This window comes from Gavia stellata, chromosome 4 (assembly GCF_030936135.1).
Source record: "Gavia stellata isolate bGavSte3 chromosome 4, bGavSte3.hap2, whole genome shotgun sequence".
NCBI classification, from domain to species: domain Eukaryota; kingdom Metazoa; phylum Chordata; class Aves; order Gaviiformes; family Gaviidae; genus Gavia; species Gavia stellata.
Genome location: NC_082597.1, coordinates 56,798,219 through 56,816,087, shown reverse-complemented (window position 1 = coordinate 56,816,087; position 17,869 = coordinate 56,798,219).

Here is a 17,869-nt window from a genome sequence, read left to right as displayed (position 1 = left end):
AGCTGTTTCTGACTTCTCTGGGCATGATTGCGTCAAGCAAAGCCCAGGAAGAGCTGGTCCCACTCACCTGTTGTTTGGGAAGGGGAGAAGCACTGCTTCAGACCTAAGCCGACTTGTGGCCAGGAAAACACCTCCAGGCTGTCGTCGATCTTTCCTGTCCCGTGGTCCCTATCCTTGCATTTGAGGACCTGCATGTTTTATTATACTAGCACCACTCGAGGAATTGCATTTGCTAGTCCATTTCTGTTGGATGAGGACAGGGGAAAACAGCTTAAAGTGGGGAATGAACAACTGAGGAAAGGGAGTGATGCTGAGCTCAGCTCCCCAAGACCTGCCAAAGAAGTTCCCTGGGATGTTTGGGGGATTTCTTGTGTGCTGCAGGACAAACATTGCTGCCTACAGCCCCGGAACCAGAGATCTGAGAGCTTGTTTGCCTTTTTTTCTGAAACATTGTGAGTTAGTGTTATAAAAAAATGCAACTTCTCTCCAGCCCCTTGCCTGCATCCCTCTGCAGGCTGAAGCCATTCATCTCAGCCTGAAGTTTCTCCAGGGGGGAAACGAATGCGATTGCAGTGTTTTGGCTGCTGTTCCCTACCTCCTCCAGCCATCAGTGTCCCCTCGTACAGCTAAAAAACTGCCAGCAAGGATGCTCCCGCGGATGGTGCAGCTCCCTCACAGCACTTGGTGTGCACTGTGATGCACGTGGCCAGGATGTGTAAGAGCCAGTGGAGCTAAGGCCCCTCCAAAAGGAGCAGACTGAAATTTGGTTGCCTGCAAAGCCTCCAGACAACCCCACTGGCCAAGGCTCTGGCTGCAGCAGTCAGCATCTTCCCCAGAGACCAGGCAAAGCTCGTGGTCTATCAGAGAGATGAGGAGGCTTTAATGGAAAACTTGAGATGCACAAGGGCTTGGAGGAAGAAAAGGACTCCAGAGGGCTGGTTGGAAGTGGTGTTCACAGGGCTGGCCGGCTGCTGGCAGTGGCTGCAGCTATGCAGAGTATTCCAGGTTTAAGAGGTCAAGGAAAAACTGCCAAAAGATGGGGAGCGTAAGAGCAGGGATGGCCACTGAGTGTGCAAAGTCCTGTCCGAGGCACATAGGAAGGTGAATTTAGGAGCGGAGGCAACTGAGGTGATGCTCTGCAGCCACCCCACCTTCACCCCAAGCAGGCAGTTTTGGTCCTGGCTCAGCCACTTTGCTCCAAGCAGGAAATTAAGAAATGTGTTTATTTCTTCCTCAAGAGGAAAATAAAACAAAAACAGAGCAAAAGCCTCCACTTGGGATTACAAGAATGGAAGATGGGCAACGGGAAACACTATTTCCAGTGCTGGGAAATGCAGTTGTCGTGTCAACCAGCTGCCATCGGAAGTCCCCCACAGCATGATAAATGAGATCGGGCTTGGCAGGGAAGGCAGCTAGCCTGCGCTGGCCAAATCCTTATGGGAAGAGAAGAGAGCTTGAGGATGAGTTCATCCGCACCCAAACGTGGGTGGCTTTGGAGCGCATCAGCAAGCAGTGTCCCCAGCAGTACCTGGTGACACTGGCCCTGGCAGAGCACTGCAGCCAGCAGCGTGCTGCAGGACAGATGCTGTGAGCGCTGGGTGCCACTGGCACCCCAAGCCCACCCGCACAGTTTCCCCTCAGAGGGCATTGAGAGATTTCAAGGGAAAAGCCTTCATGGTGACCTTCTACTTTGATACACTGCAAAGCCAACATCCTGTTCAGTCCAGCAAGAGATAAAATCAGGGAGCAAAAAAAGGAAGCAAATGAGCTGAAGTAGGTGAGTGCCACGAAAGCCCTGAGTGTGGGCGCTTGCACCCACCGGGAGTTTCCCTTCACCTGACGCAGATGAAGAAAAGTCACTGAGAAACCACGTGGGCCCCTTCCAGGGCATCCCTGGCAGCTACGTGCCTGCTGGAGCCACCACTTCACTGACCCCTGCCAGTGACTGAGGGCTGAAAACACCAGTGGGCAGCTTTGCTCAAAAATAAACATCGTAAACATGTTGGCTGTGACACCTTTGTAGCCCAGAGAATATCCAGATGGGGACCCCCCCCACTACAGTACTAGCAGCTCTGCAGGATAACGTGCTGATTTCTGTATCCCGGAAAAGCTGGGGTACTGATTCCCTTCCTTTGAAGAAACCAAAATTGCAATTTCTGTTGCAAAAGTGACTTTAAACAGCGACACCCTTGCAGCGGCCTTGCATGCTGTCATAGGGGAAACCTGACGTGCTTGTTTTGGAAAAGCAGTGTTTTCAGACAGGTGAACCACCACCTTTCCCTTCAGTTTTAAATAGATTTCCTTAACAAAATAATGAGTTTGTCCCTATTTGGGGGCTAGTTGGATCTTTTGATTGCTCACGCATCACATGTGAAGGATTCTTTGGTGCATTGAAAGCAAATATGCCAAGTAGAGTGACTTGTGTGCGGAAACAGCAACTTAGCCTCTTTCTAATGGCTTAACGGTGGCCAAATGTTGTGGTGACAGCATGCTTTTAAAATCCAGAGGACAATTATTGTGCCCTTCTGCCCACACCTGTGTTTGCAAGCCTTGCAACCCAGACATTCCCAGGAGGCAGGGGAAGGACAGAGCCCGCAGCGGCGGAGTTCCTTGCCTTCTCTGGCGTATTTTTATCCTCTGCCGTACAGCTTGCATTTTGTTTTCATACTGCTGTAAGAATCAATGCAAATTAAGTATGTTCAAAAGTGACAGGACTATTGCTCTCAGACGTACTAGATCTTGGCCTTCCCCTCAGACTCTAATTTCCACAGATTAAGTTGTTTAGCAAACTGTGGATATAATTAATAACAGCCAAAGGGTGTTTTAAGCAAGGGTATTTAAGCAAAGAACAAAAGGGAAATTCTGTGGGAAATAAGCTTCACTTTTATTGTTAAAAAAATTATTTAAACCAAAGTATTCAACTTCACTGGTGATGTCATGGCTAAAATTACCAATAATTAAAACAAAAAAGCCTCACAAACTTGCTTTGCTGTTGTCTAGCTGCTCCAATGTTTTGCTGTCCCGTGGCTGCTGCCCCAATTCAGCAGAAGAGTAGAGAAACAGCTTTTGGCCGACAGCTCACCTCCAGCAACACGGCCAGTAGCTGCTGCTAGAGGAGGAGGCCTGGCCGAGGGGGTAGGCAGGGATGCTGAGAAGCAGCAGCTCGGCTCCTGGAGTGCCCCAGCCATCCCAGCCCTGCGTTTGAGCAGGCAGGATTTTGTCCTCACACCTCCAGTTTTCATGCCATCTGCCTCTGCAGCAGGTGTGTCAGCAGCTCACGAGCTGTTTGAGTTGGCGCCCCTTCGCCACGGCAGTGCGACACCCCGTCCCACGCATGTGGATGTCCCCACATGTTCCCTGTCCCCTCCCGGTGTCTGGGTAATTATGGGCGGGGTGATGCGCACAGCTTTCTCATAAGCTGTGGACAGGAGGGAGAAGGAAAGGAGCTTGTAGGACACAGCTTCGGTGCCCGCTATGGTGCCTCAGGATGCACCTGGTACAGGCTCGTCAGAAGGAGAGAAAAATGCAGGGTTTTGGGGAAACTCTCAACCACCCATGGAGAAATCAAGGTGACAGTACTCCCTTCCCATAGGGTCCCCCAAAGCAGGAATGGATCCCAACACGGGGGCAGGCATGGCCAGTGCTGCAAGGCACGAGGCAAGGACAGGAGTCCCTCCAGCCGCAGCAAAACCCCTGCATCCAAGCCATGGCTCGGTCCTGACCTCCGCATCGTCACCAGCCTAGGGCTGAGACTGCAGTCAGAGCCCGCTCACGGCTCCCCGTTCCCAGATCCCCCAGCACTGCTGAAGGCCTCTTCTGAACATCTCTCTCTGATTGAACTTGCCTTTGCTGAAGTACCGACAGGTCCTAGCAGCCATCGTGGGGCCAGGAAATGACAGGAGCTGTGAGCTGTTGCCAAAAAGATGGGTTTTCCGTTGCCAATGAGTGGGTATCATTGGGCAAGTCGTTCCGAGAAGAGCGAAAAGAGGAAAACCAGCTGGAGAAAAGATCAGTGTGTTTCCCTGCCAGCACTAGTGGGTCCTGCTAAAACAGCAGCCTGAGCTCCTGTCAAGAAGAGCTGAATTGGCACAAAATCAACTGAGGGAGAGGAAATAAGAGAGGGAGTGGGAAAGATGAATGGGGAAAGCAGGAGAGCAGCAATCCCTGCCACCGGTCTCCACAGCGTCTCCTCCAAAGGGCTTCACAGGCTCTCGCCCACCCACCCCCACACGTGTACTCACAATGAAAAGTGGTATGTTGTACAAAAGCATGACTTAGTTTCCTTCTTTCCTGTCACTAACTCTTGGCACGGTGCGTCCCTCAACAGCAGCTCTTGTACACACAGGGTGTCTGACACCTGCTAAAATGGAGCCAGCCCTCTTGCTGGTTGCAGGGCTGCTGGCACACTGAGGGGATGAAGCTGCCGGTTGCCCAAGAGACAAATATTTTGGCACAAAGCAGAATTAGTGGGAGGGTGGGTTGGGAGGGAGGCAGGAGGAAGCAAAGTTGTATAGGCGTGAAATTCCAGGAGCATCGAATGATGGCTAGGATGGGTGAAGAGGGCTTTTATTATTAAGAATAGCTAAAAGAGAGGGGGGCACCTGTCCCTTAACTTCAGAGCCTGGAAGAAGGAGCCCATCCATTTGCACCTGTAACCCATCTGTGCTTTCCGAGGCCACTGGTGGACGTGCACGTCTGTGGTGTCAGATTCCAAACTTGAAAATTACAGGTGTCCCTTGGGTTGGCTGTCACCTCCAGAAGGGTCAGCAAACTCACCCAGGGCACTGAGGGAGCAGCCAGCCAGTGAGAAATGCCGCAGGCGAGGGGCAGGAGGCTGTTGAGCACGGAGGATCAGGGAAGTGGTGGCGACTGAGCAGGCACAAGGTATGCGGAAAGTCCACTGGGAGCAAGGGTGGGAAAGGAAGGATGCTTACACAGGATCTTTCCACATCACAGCTTCCTAATGGCTCCTGGGATCCACCTACGCCTGCTCCTCCACAAACATCATCGGAGTTGTGTAGGCTCTGCATGGGGGACACGCCATGGCCTGGCACTGGGTCCTGGCCTCCCTGCACCACGTGGTCGGGATGTCGGGGTGGGGGGGATCGACCTCAGGCAGACGGTGCCCCCGTACCCATACAGCAGATTTTCTGTTTCAGCCGGGTTTGCCTCAGCACAAGTGCACAGAGGCATTGTGTTCCCAGACACGCGGAGGATCAGACAAGTTGGGCTGATTTTGCCCTGTGAAGTCTTACATGTTTTCAGGCCCATTCTCTTTAGGTTTTGCCACATCATGTTGCTGCAGTTCTCAAGCACAGCAGAGTCAGCAATGCTGGGGGTCCCTCCAAGTGCGAAGTGACAGCTGCCTTAATGGTATTAATGAGAAATGGCCTTTGGTGGAAACCTTGGAGCCCTTGTTGGTCCCAAATGACTCAAATATACTGCTTGTTGGGGCAGATTGCAAAGCTGCTGTAGGAGGAAGGGATGCTAATGGACCAGGTGCAGGGGAAGGAATAGGGCAGAGGGCTTCTGCCAAAAGGTTTATTGTTTTGCGAGTTGCATTTTACCAGCAGATACTTTGCAATACCTTTAGGTGGGCATCCAGGCATGTGAAAGTCCCTCAAGCCACGCATTGTGCAAAGGGAGCGAGTGACGATGCTGATGCCAATGCCAGCCTCCGCAGGGCCTCCAGGGTGAGAGGCAGGAGCCAGCAGGCAACGGCAGCAACACAGGCGGGGATAGGAGCAGGAGGCAGAAATGGCAGCAGGTTTTCACACAGATTAGCTGCCCACCCACATTACAGGTAACCAGCAGCACCCCTTGCCTCTTCTACCCAGACCTTCTCTGCCGGGAGGTTCCCACCTGCGGTGCAGCTGGGATGAAATGCAAGGCTGCGGGTTCAGCATGGCACCATCCCTACCTGTGCAGAAGAGGGTGTCGCTGCTGACTTTTTGTTGGTGGCATTAGAAATCAGCCTCCAGAAAGGCTGCTTTGGATGCCTTTCACTTATTTTATTTTTCCCATGTATTTGCATGTTTCCGGGGAGAAGATTTGAAGTCATTTTTTTATTTTGGGGCTGTTTGGTCTTTTTATTTTTTACACTTGGGTAAAGAAAGTATGGGTTGTGAAAAGAAAGGGCCTAGAAAAGGCAGAGCTATCACCTCCTTCTGGCAGCAGAACAGTCCCTGGCTCACCCTGCCACAAGGCCATCAGCCCCTCATGGACATGTGCACCTGTGAAAGCTGACCAGAATCGAAGAATAATGTGGCTTTACCTGAACGGCACACATGGGCTCGCCTGTTCCTGCAATTACATGGTCAGGAAATTAATTTTGATCAACTGCTCCCAAATACCCTCCTGTGCAAAGAAAACCTGGCAGGATTTCTTTCTTCTGCTAACACTGGGGATTCTCAAAGGGGATAAAACTCATCCCTGAGAGGCCCTGAAGTACTTTACGAAACCACCGCAAGGCACAGGGACCTTCACATAAGGGAGAACTGGATTCCTTGTCCTTTCTGGCTGGGAACACCAGGGACTGCTCCGTCCAGATGTGCTTTGGCTTGTGGGGATGTAGCAGCGGCATCTCCTGCCCCGCCTGTGCCAGCTCCATCCACCCCGCACTGCCAGGCCAGCGTGCCGGCACCTGTCTCAGGCTTTGATCAGCTTTGATGAACAACCGTCTATGCAAGAATTAATCTTGTAAATGTTTGGAGAAGTGGTCTAGGTTGCAAAGGGGGGTGGTAATCATATATATGTGACTGGCCAGGGAAATTATAAGAGTAATCTTGTATTTAAAAAATATTTAAACTACCCAGCATTAATTTTGTATCAGTGATCTACACATACTGTTTAATACCAGACAGGTGGCTGCTATCTGATTTCAACCCGGAGATCTGCCTGAGAATTGATCCAGAACAAGAGGTACTTTCTTTGAAAAATCAACCCCCATCCCACAACTTTTCTCAATCAGCATCACAAATTGGAGCCATCCAGTATTTTTCACCAAACAGCCCAAATTTCACAAGACCAGCTCTAACTCCAGTCGAGAGTCCCAAGCTCTTTTGTGTGTTCCAGAAGAAGCCACAGATATATTTTCCTTTTTTTTTCTGATGCACACATGAAGTTTTAGAAGTCAACCACTGACCCCATGCCAAGAGTTTTCAGACGTTTCTGGCTATGGCCCAACTTTGGGGTAAGGCTTTCCTGATGGCAGTGAAAGGAAGCAAGAGAGGCGATGGTTCCCCACCCTTCAGGACAGGGAGCTGCTCAACACCCATCTGCAGGCAAACCGCCCCGCTCTACAACAGACGCCCCAAAGTCGCCTGACCCAGCTTAGTAGCAAGCCTGGGAGGAAGGAAAATGGATTCAATAAGTCAGACGTGAAGCATCAGTAGCGAGTGCAGGGAGTGAGCAGATGAAAACTGTTCATCAGCTGCTTGTGTGAGTGCGCAGAAGCCAGCCTGAACTCACTTGCTGGCTGCACGTGGTGAGGTCCTTTGTTTCCTATCCTGGACTGTGTTCTCTAGCCTTAGGCAAAGCAGCAGGGGACACTCCACTGCCAGGCACTCACCGCCAAAGTCACCTTTTGACGCATCCCGCTTGGCTTATGAAAGATCCATCTGCAATGCTGTGACTACCTTGAGTGCTGTGATAGTCCAGATAAGGATGACCACATGAAAAACGCGTAAGTATTTTTAGCTCCCATCTTATTTTTTTTTGCTGGGTCCACTATGAAAAAGGACAAGGGGAAAGATTACTCATTCTCTGTAAAATTACTCATTCTCTTCTGAGGAGAATTAGTTCAGCCAGTTGACTCCCCCTCATCCCAGCCTCGCATCCTAAGACTGAAAAGCAGAGAGAAAAATTACGCCCCATTTTGCACAAATCACTCCAGCCATTGAGAAGGAAACTATTTTTTCACTATGTGTATCTTTTCTCCTAGCAAAGTGACAGACAAGAAACTAAACCAGGAGCTTCAGATTTGCTTTCCATTGGAAAGCATTTAAAGCTTAAGTTTTCCACCTATTATGACAAAAAGGGGTTTGTACAGTGAGGGTAGAAAGAGGAAAGGGGCCCCTTCTTCCTTTTCTGTTTGCATCCTTTAAAATAAACAACACTAGAGAGCAGAACTACAAAATAATGGCTCGATAGAGACTGTCCTCATTCCTACCAGATCTTTTCTCAATATAAGAGGTAGTAAGAAGACCTCTGATGTCTTCTGCATAACCAGCAAGCCAAACTCACCTTTCCCGATGAGTTCAAACTGTATTTGCTTCTCTTGCATTTTTTACCTATATTCCATAGTAGCGATCACTGCAGTGACAGATGGAAAATACAAACGCACCATAAGAGGCAGCATCACCCAAGGAACCATCAGCAGAAGACCAGGAGGGAAGCAGCTTTCGTAGTCCCTGTAATTTTTTGGCTTCTCTTACCAGACTCCTTGCAAGACAAGGCAGGTATAAATCATTACCAGTTGTAACAGCGCTGGTACAATGTAGACTCCTGCTCAGAAGAAACCAACAGTTCAGCCTGGCTCATCAAAGCAGCTGTCACAGGGGGAATTCCTGGGCTTATGACATCTCTGGGTAGAGTTGTTGAAGTTCAGGAGGTCTCCTAAAGGTCCCCCACCGGCTGAGAGGGCTCAGCACACTCTCCCAGCCACAAGCTGCATCATGGCCAAGAGAAGAAAGATGTTAGACTGCCATCCCAAGTTATTCAAAGCCTCTCCTGGCGGTAATGACAGACTTTTCTAAGCATCTCTGCCTGTGGTTAGAAAAATAGGAACTGCATTGGGTTCACACCTCTGACTACGTGCTTTTTTTCTGCAGCTGCGTCTAGATTGGAGCAACGCATTGTAAGTGAGCATCAAGTTGTAATTCCTGCTTTGTCTTATCAATAGTACCACCAGTGTAGACAGGGTTTTGAGAGTGTACCTGCTTTGTAAGCTGCCAGAGATGGACTTCATTTGCTGTAACTTGCCCTGAACTTAACTTGGCCACGTCTCGGCAAGCCAGTGGTATTCTGTCAGCAGTGATTGCTCCAAAAGTCTGCGCTGAAGCGGGTTACTTTTCAAGCTTAAAAGCAGGTCACATTCACATGGCATTTGCATTGACCCCAAAGCACTGAACAAGGAAATTATTTTTATAAAGTCCTCTCCTCTCAGGAAGCATGGTCAGATGTTATCCCCATTTACCAATCATGAGACAGACAAAAGACCACATTTTGCTGTAAAATCAAGCATGTGTTCCCTTTTCTACACAGCATGAGACTTGGGAAAGGTTTACAACACGGTCTGAACCGAACTAAGACAGCTGGAGGATCGCAGAGCCCACACTGTTGAGGTTGGTAGCCCATATACGTTCTTGAGGAGCTACTCAAGGTCTCTTCACATGGACCAAACAGCCCTGTGCCCAGTTTTGTATCATACGGTAGAGCCAGTTGCACGTTGGGCAGACGCTGGTCATTTAATGGGACCCATCATCCTCACACCACAGGCTACAGCTTCACTTCTGGTTATATACTGGCCAAGGGGCTTGGGAGTTCCTCAGCCAAGAGGGCTACAGGGAGGGAACAGCAAAGAGCAATTCCTCCAGCCTGTGCCTGAGAGATGCCTGGGAAAGTGAGGGGCAGGGAGGAAGCCCTGGGCAGAAGAAGTTGCTCTGGTGGGCCACAGCCAGCCCTTTGGACATCGCCAGTCCCTCTGCTCTTGAGGGCAGCTGGCTGGGCCCAGTCTGGGGAAGCTCTGCCATGCACCCTTGCCAAGAGCGCTTGGATGTCTTTCTGTGTGGCATCAGAAAGCCAAGCTTCATGCTCAGACATAATATCATACATCACATTAGCCGCTCAAGCAGCTATGAAGGGACAGTCAAGATTCATTAATGCGGTTTTAATGTTAATTACGTTTGTAGAGCAGTGCTGCAAAGAAGCCTTTTGACAAGCACATCTGTCCTTGGCTGATGTGCCCCGGCGGGGTGAGGCTATGTTCTTTTCCCCTTCCTTTGCCTACCAGAACCATACACCTCTTTCCAACAACAGAAAACGACAGAGCATTAAGATCTGTCAGGACAGAATAAAGGAGTTCACGGTCATCGTGCTGTCCGCTTAACCGATGATTTTGACTTTTATTCCCCATTTGTTCCAGTGTACAATACTAGATAACTGCCCTGTGGCAACTAACCTAAATCCCTCTACCTTCTGGAAAGCAACTGAACTGAACTGGAGAGGTGGCCTCCTGCGACGCTTCTTGTTGCAAAGAGTCATTTTTCTTAACACAAAGCTTCAAAGTCTTCATTTGTTGCCTCAAATGAAGGAAGTCCATGACTACAACCACCCTACAAACCACATAGGCTTTTACAACTGAAAAAGCGTATTTCCAGAGCCATCAGGCCACATTCTTTCATTCACCTCTGACTTTCTAATGCAACTACAAAGCAAACTACTCAGAAAAAGAGTATATTTAGGCAGGATGAGAGCTGTGATGATGTTGTAGATGGGCAGAGGAAACATGGCTCAGGCTCATTTCATCAGAAGGGACTCAGTTGTGCAAACCAGAAAGCAGAGACTGAAATCATGACTGTTGGTGGCACTGTGAAGTTATCTAGTGATATCTTTAAGGCAAGCATTAGTAAGAAACCTGCCCAAAATGCAAACAATCACACATAGCAACAACAGCTACTTTTGCCAGCCCAAGTAATTCACTCTGCCTCGCAAAATCATGACAAATCTATGAAATAAAGATTACACTGAAATGGCCTAGCAGGCTTTGGTGGTGGTGGCAGTGATATAAAAATATCATCCTACCACATCCCTGGGGTGTGCTGAATTCAGACATAACCTTTTGCCACAATCATGTTACAAATGCTTCCTTCTTGCAACTTCATTTTTTCTATTTCATATAACTCCATGGATTTTACTCTTACCTCTGAAATGTCTTGCACTGAAACACACCACTTGGCTACTTTTTTTTCTTACTGTCCCTTGCTTGAGTCAACGTATATTTACTCACCTACTTTTTTTTCTTACTGTCCCTTGCTTGATTCAACATATATTTACCCAATTAGACTGGTTTTTCCCAGCAGCATTCAATGCAATAGGCAGCACATTGAATTCACTAACATTCTGAAATGGCATCAAACAAAAATTTTGCCCATATTAAAACAAAGACCTTACGTTCATCTAGGATTTTAATTCACTATAATGCTGTAATGACACCAAGGAAAAAATTTAACCCCACCCATCTGGATGAGCAGCGTACGATGCAGACAGCGTAGTTGGAAAGCGAGCATCCGCCCCCAGCAAGAGGATGCAGCTTTTCTACGCAGAATGGCAATGATCCTGTCCTCATTTCCAGCTCCTGGTGTGCCCTTCCTCCAGGCTAAGGTTCAAAATCCTCAGATTGTAATGATGTGATTTCTTTTGGATCATGTAAAAGTCCCTCTGCTCCGGTTCCTGCCCCGCCCGGTCCCCGGCAGCGGGAGCGGAGCGGAGCGGAGCGGAGCGGGGCGGGGAAGCGGGGCTTGGCTGCCACCTGCCGGTGTCCGGCCTCCTTCCTCCGCCCGACACACACCGGAACCCACCGAAAATACGGAAAAACCAGAAAATACCCAAAATACAAATCATACAGGCACTGCCCTCCGGCTCCCCAGATCGACCCCCTCTAACTCAGCAAGAACAAAACAGACTCCTCAAGGAGAAGAGGTGCGTGATCGGGTTGCTGAGCTTAAGGGTGCTGAGCTTCACACATTAATACAGTTTCAGGCTCGGCTATGAAAGCTCATGGCACACTACAGGAGAGGTTAACATCTTGCAGACGGGAGCTACAAGGTCTCCAGAGCCAGTTTTCATTTTTTAAAAGGTCAGTCAAACATACGCCTCCTCAAAGGTGAGGCCAACACTCCGTTACAAAAGCACGTCCATGAATGTTTCTCTTTCAGCTTTAGACAAAGCTCATATGTATTTGCTCCAGAGAACAGCAATGAGGAAATAAGAATTATTACTTCTTTTTCCATTTCTTTGTCCTCTTCCCTGATTATGAGGAAAGGAGAAAATTTTCCCACTTTATCATCTAACACTAAATACAATATTTCAGTTTTCTTGGAACATTCTGTTTTATTCTTGATAAGTAAGAGTTTTAAAAGCAGCATACGAAGTCTCCAATTTGTTATCTTTTGAAATGTTATAGAAAGAGTAAAAATGCAACAGGGAGATTAAAGGCTGTCTTCTCTTGTGAAAAAGTTATAAAAACCTCATACATTGCCTGCTGTAATCTGGGGAATCTCAAAACTATAGAACTGTGGTGTCGAAGTATTTTTTGGTTCACAGCCACAAGGCAAGCCTAGGAGAAATAATTCAGAAGAAAGGAAAACATTTATTTTGTATGCAACGGGTAACTCCAAGGCTTGGGACTACATGGACATGCGTACAAGGAAAGATGATGAGAAAAATCCATCAAATTAGTTTTCTCACATCAGCATTCACAAAAGGCAGCGCTTCGTAAAAACTTCACATTAGCAAGTCACCACAGCTCCTCAAGGACATTAAAAGAACAACAAACGTCCTAAAAATAACAGGACAGGGGAGATTTTTTTGTTCAAAACAGCAACTCTGGGCCGCCATCACTCAGCTGAGATAACGGGACATTTAGCAGGGCCCCATCACATCTCTAATCCACCTAGACATGCTGAAATCTTCTGTCCATCACAGATTAAGATCAGAAAGACCAAGCCAAGAATTGTAAAGCGACAATTTTCATTAAGGAAGCCACAGCGAAGCCTGCCAAAGCCTCGTAGGCATTTGTCTCTAATTCCAAATAAATCCTGTCAGAAAAAAAATAACTTGCGTCCTCCATATCTGGATGTAAGCGTACCAAAGAGATTAGCTGTTACTAAGAATAAGACCAATGCGCACTGTGACGACAGCTGGATAACAAGCACTGACGATTGCAATTCTCTCAATGTGAACTGAGCACTGGGTGAAGCCAGAAAAATGTGTTTTCCTATGGATAAAACGAGGCTGATCTCACCATGCCAAGGCTGGCAGGGTTTGATCCCAGGCCCCTTCTGCATAGATGCCCCCAAGCCCAGCATACATATGTCCAGCTGGCGTTCGGCAGGAGTGATAACGCTACAAATACAACATTGTGAAGAGGATTTCCCTGTTGCTAAAATCTGCTCCTCTGAGGTGCCATTCCCAATGTGACCAGTAACCATGTGCCTTTTAAGCTGTTTCTGACTCAGTTACAACCTAGTGTATCGGTGTGGTAGGGGGACCTCCTAAACACCTTAATGTAATTTGGCCAGCCAAAATCCAAGCGAAAATACCAGCAGCCTGGACACACCTATCACTTCCTTCAGCTGCTTTGAAAAATCACAGCAAACAGCACTGCAAATTAGAAGCACTAAGTAGTGGGGTATTCTGCAAGAAAAAAACCCTATCCAGACCGTTCCATCTCCAAAAGAATATAAATCCAATTTTTCAGCCAGTCATTGTAAAAATCTCGCTGCTGATACGGCTCAGGGGATGATGTGAACTGCGTAGTTCATTACTGCTGTGATAGCACCCCCATGAGCCAGGCCACCTGCACAAGTGCTACATCAGGATCTGTTAATGTGCTGGAGATGTACATCTGGGAACCTCTCACAGATAGTTTTTGCCCTTGCTATCACTTGTACATCTGCATTGCTACTAGCTCTGGGGGCAGGTTCTTGTCTTGCTGAGCTTTCTGATCTGAACCACCACCAAATTACAGCTCTCCCCTCTCCTCCAGCCGCAATGACTGCACTGGTACCTCCCCGACTGCAGAGAATGCAAAAATAAATCTATCTTTGCACAAGCTTCTGCCCCTTACCCTAAAGAGGCTGCGCTATCCTCCCAGCTGTTTTGACAGATTCATTACATTGCTATGAACAGCAGAGAAAACTGTTGATAGACAAATAGAAAGGTGGATGCATCTCTCTTAAATTACTATTTTCCAGAAGGTTCTGGAGTCTATTTCTTTCAAACACAAACCAAAGGGAGAATAGTGAAACTAATTCTGTACCAGGCAACTTCTTGCACAGTGTAGTGCCAGTTCAGAATGAGTTCTCTTGCTGTTATCAAATCCTAAAACTAACCTTACTATTTTATCTAGCGCTATCAAAACCTGTAAGCTATAAATATTATTAAGGAAATTACATCCTGATGTTACACACTAGTGAAGCTATACATTGGGTCTACAGTGGGTCTGCATAAGCAGCCCTGTGCAGACCATGCAGTTGTGTGCAGCTTTATTTGTGCAAGAGATGGACCTGACCCCTCTCCATACCATGAAAACTTCCTTTGATGAGGTGTCTGTAGGCTACACCGTCGGAGCATGCCCTAAAAGCAAGAAGTTTCTGCTGCAAGAGACAGCAACTGAAAGAAGCAGAGAGGTCTGTTAGGCAAAAAACATCTTCTCCCCACCATGTGAAGCAGCCTTTGCAGAGAAAGAATTCAGCCTTTTAGATTATGTGATTAAACAAACACAAGAAAACAACTGGTTTAGATATCCTGCCTCCCCATCTAACACTGTGCTTTAAATCATATTGATTTAAAAAAAAAAAAAAATACATAAAATCCAACCACAGGTGTAAGCGCTGCTGCTCTCCTAAGGAGCTCCTGCTCTCCCACAGCTCTGTACTCTCCTGCCCCAAGCATATCAGCTGAGAAATGTTGTTCGTAAGTGATAGAAAAATAATTCCATCGATGGCAATAATTGCATTTTTCAACAGACCCCTGTGGAGGAATATCCCTGTCTTGAAGCTTCACCTATTTTCATCTGAATGGACTGCATTTGCCTGCCTTTACTACAAAAGGCCAGCAAGGAGCAGGGTCAGTACTCCCCTTTTCCTTCCTCTGCAGATGAGCAGTAAGATGCATAATGGAAGGATTAATCTGTACGAGAAGCTTTGCAGTACAGCACATTCTATTCCTCTTGGACAGACTAGAGGTAAATCTCATTTTTCCTCCCACACAGGGTGTGTGCCAGCTTTCAGGTTGGACTGACTCTCCTCCAGCAAAGTACAACTAGCTCTGCAATAGATAGTGCTATTGAGCAGCATTCAGCAATTCAACAATGTTCTTTAAGACAAAGAGTATATGTTACACCTCACCAGCTCTCAACCTCTAACCTGAGGCTTAGTGAGTAACATTAAAAGAAGCTAAAATGTGTTAAATACCATCCTACTATTATTTATACAGGCCCACAACCTACATAATTCTGAGAGGCATGGTCTAGAATACAAAAAGGAGCAGAATTCAACTCAAACATCACAAATACCTGAAGAGCCACTTGCTTTGCAATCTCTAAAGTGCCTTAGGGGTCTCTTAGCTTCAGTCAAAGTGTGGGGCAGGCAAAAGAAAGAACAGGACAGGATTAATTTAAATCTCCTAAATTGAGCCAAGGACAGAATTATCCATGATGGAACTTGGCTAAGGTAGACAATCCGCTCTGCTGCTGTCCTTTGTAATCATCTCTCCCTTCAAGAGGGAGGAGGTCTGTTTTTCACTTCAGGATGAAAATATGGTGTTAGGTTCTCTAGAAGTCAATCAACACAGTTTTTTGGCTGGAACATGCAGCTACATACTGCCCACAGAGCAGCAATGAAGTGCACTGGCAACAGCAATGCCAGAGTGGAGGTTTTCATTACAAATACTTCTGCTTAGAGATTTTTGTGCCACAATATCTCATACTCTTGTCTTCATGTCCATCTCCAGCTTCAAAGACTGAGATAATGTCAATTAAAAGTCCGTTTTGTCTAAAAGGTGGCTTATATGTTTTGTGCTGTTTGTCATGGAAATGTGTCATTAGTTCTCCTACAACTACTTTTTTTCAGTGAAATGACCTAACTAGAGAGCCAGATTAGCTAAATCATGTCTTTTCACTACCTCCTGAAGCTACACATTTGCTTGTGAGGGGGCCATCAGGAAATAATAATTTATGTAAATATATTTTAAAATAGACTAAAATTATTGTATTTTGGTTTTATTTCTGCAGTCTTAGTCTACCATGGGTGACTTACACTAGTACCAAGATTAGAAATACCATCTTTCATAGTTTGTTTTGATAAATTATGCTTTTTTAATCTCAAAGATACTCATATACACCTCTGAAGCCTGAAATAATTTTAGCAATTCTAACAGAAACGCCATCATCTGTTCAAGCTACGCCTGAGAACTTAGGCAGAGGTACCACCTGTAAGATGAACCTTTGCCTGCTGATTGAACAAACAACTGAATAATTCCTCAACCACCTTTAGTTTGGCTCAGTCACGTGAGCTTAAGTAGTCTTTCAGTGAATTCAGTCTGTCTAAACCAATACTGCAGACTGCAGAAGCAAAAAAAAGTTTTAAATACCACAGGCCTACCACTAAAAAGAAACTGAAGATGCTCCCAGCTTCAATCACTTTTGGTTTCATCCCTTTATGAAACTATTTCATTATAACAGCTGGTCAGTAGAGCCGAGTAGAGAGTTTAGTACAAAATGTCTATTCCAGATTTAACAGTAATGCAGACACAGCAAAGGCCAGCACTCCTCTCTACACGATTGTTTTGTATTCGGCTTTTTTGCAGAAACAAGAATTCCTTTGAAACCACAGGCTGGGAGGCAAGTATTTTTCAGCTAGATAGCAAGCAAGCACTTGCTTTCTTCTTATGGGTAAAGCAACCAGAAAAATCTTTCTGTATTTGAAGGAATTGCTCCTTCATGCCATAGACCAGAAAAAAAATCTAAGACACACTGAACTAAAGCTTCTAGCAGCCATGCAGATTTCAGCCAAAGTGGCATCAGAACCACTTTGCATTTGCATAAAGCCAACAGCCTCTCAGCTTCCCACAATGATTCCAACAGCTGGAATTTCAGAGGCAGCTTACCAAGAGCCATACTGATGATTCCAAATTTCTTATTAAAAACACCAAGAAGGCTATCTTTCCACAGGATAACTTATTTCAGTCAGCAGAATATTTTCACTGAAATTTTCAGAATTGTGATTGTTTCTTCTCCTCGGTGGGGTCTACAGTCTTTCATTAAATTTCACGTCATCTAGCAGTGTATAATTACAGCTCATCGTGCTTTTTCATTCTTTCTTGTTGTCCTACGTAAATCCCATTTGGAGTGAAAAGCATCACGCATCAAGTGCGGAGCATTTTTCTTGTATATAGATACTCCCAATACTCTTAAAAGAAGCAGTCAGTGTAAAGGTTTTTATTCTTGTTCGAAAGACAGCATTACCTGCAGAATTGCATTCCAATTTCATACTTAGAATTGACTCAATTGAGAAAAAAAATTCAGTAACATGTTTCCTGCAGCACTTAATGCTTCTCCCAGACATTCTTGGTGTTAAACTACCATGGAGTTTCTCAATACTTTAAATATAATACTATTCTTCAGAACAATCCTGCTGCAAACTTAATGATAGACACAACATGATTTATTTGGATTTTATGGCCTAGGACTATTAAACAGAAATATGCAAAAAGAACATATACCCTTATATTAACTGGGACAACAGTTATGACCTTTGTGCTTTATGGTCAGGAAAGCATCTGGGAAGATCAGTGGAAAAATAATTAAAGCACATTTTTGAGAGGGCATACCACTTCTGGAGCATAGCGTATTGCTCCCTGTCCGCATGAAAAACAGCATGAATTCACGTATTCTCACAAAGGAACAGGGTTACAGAACTTCATGTGTTTCTGTGTAGCAAGTGCATTTTCTTGAAGCTGCTTGAGGTACTCAGCTTGAAAAAGCAAGAGGATATGTTCCTCCTACCTAGCCAGTATCTGCATTCAAAATTTTCAAGATTCAAATAGGTGGATTCAAGAAGCCAGTGTGCCTACTCACTGGTAATGT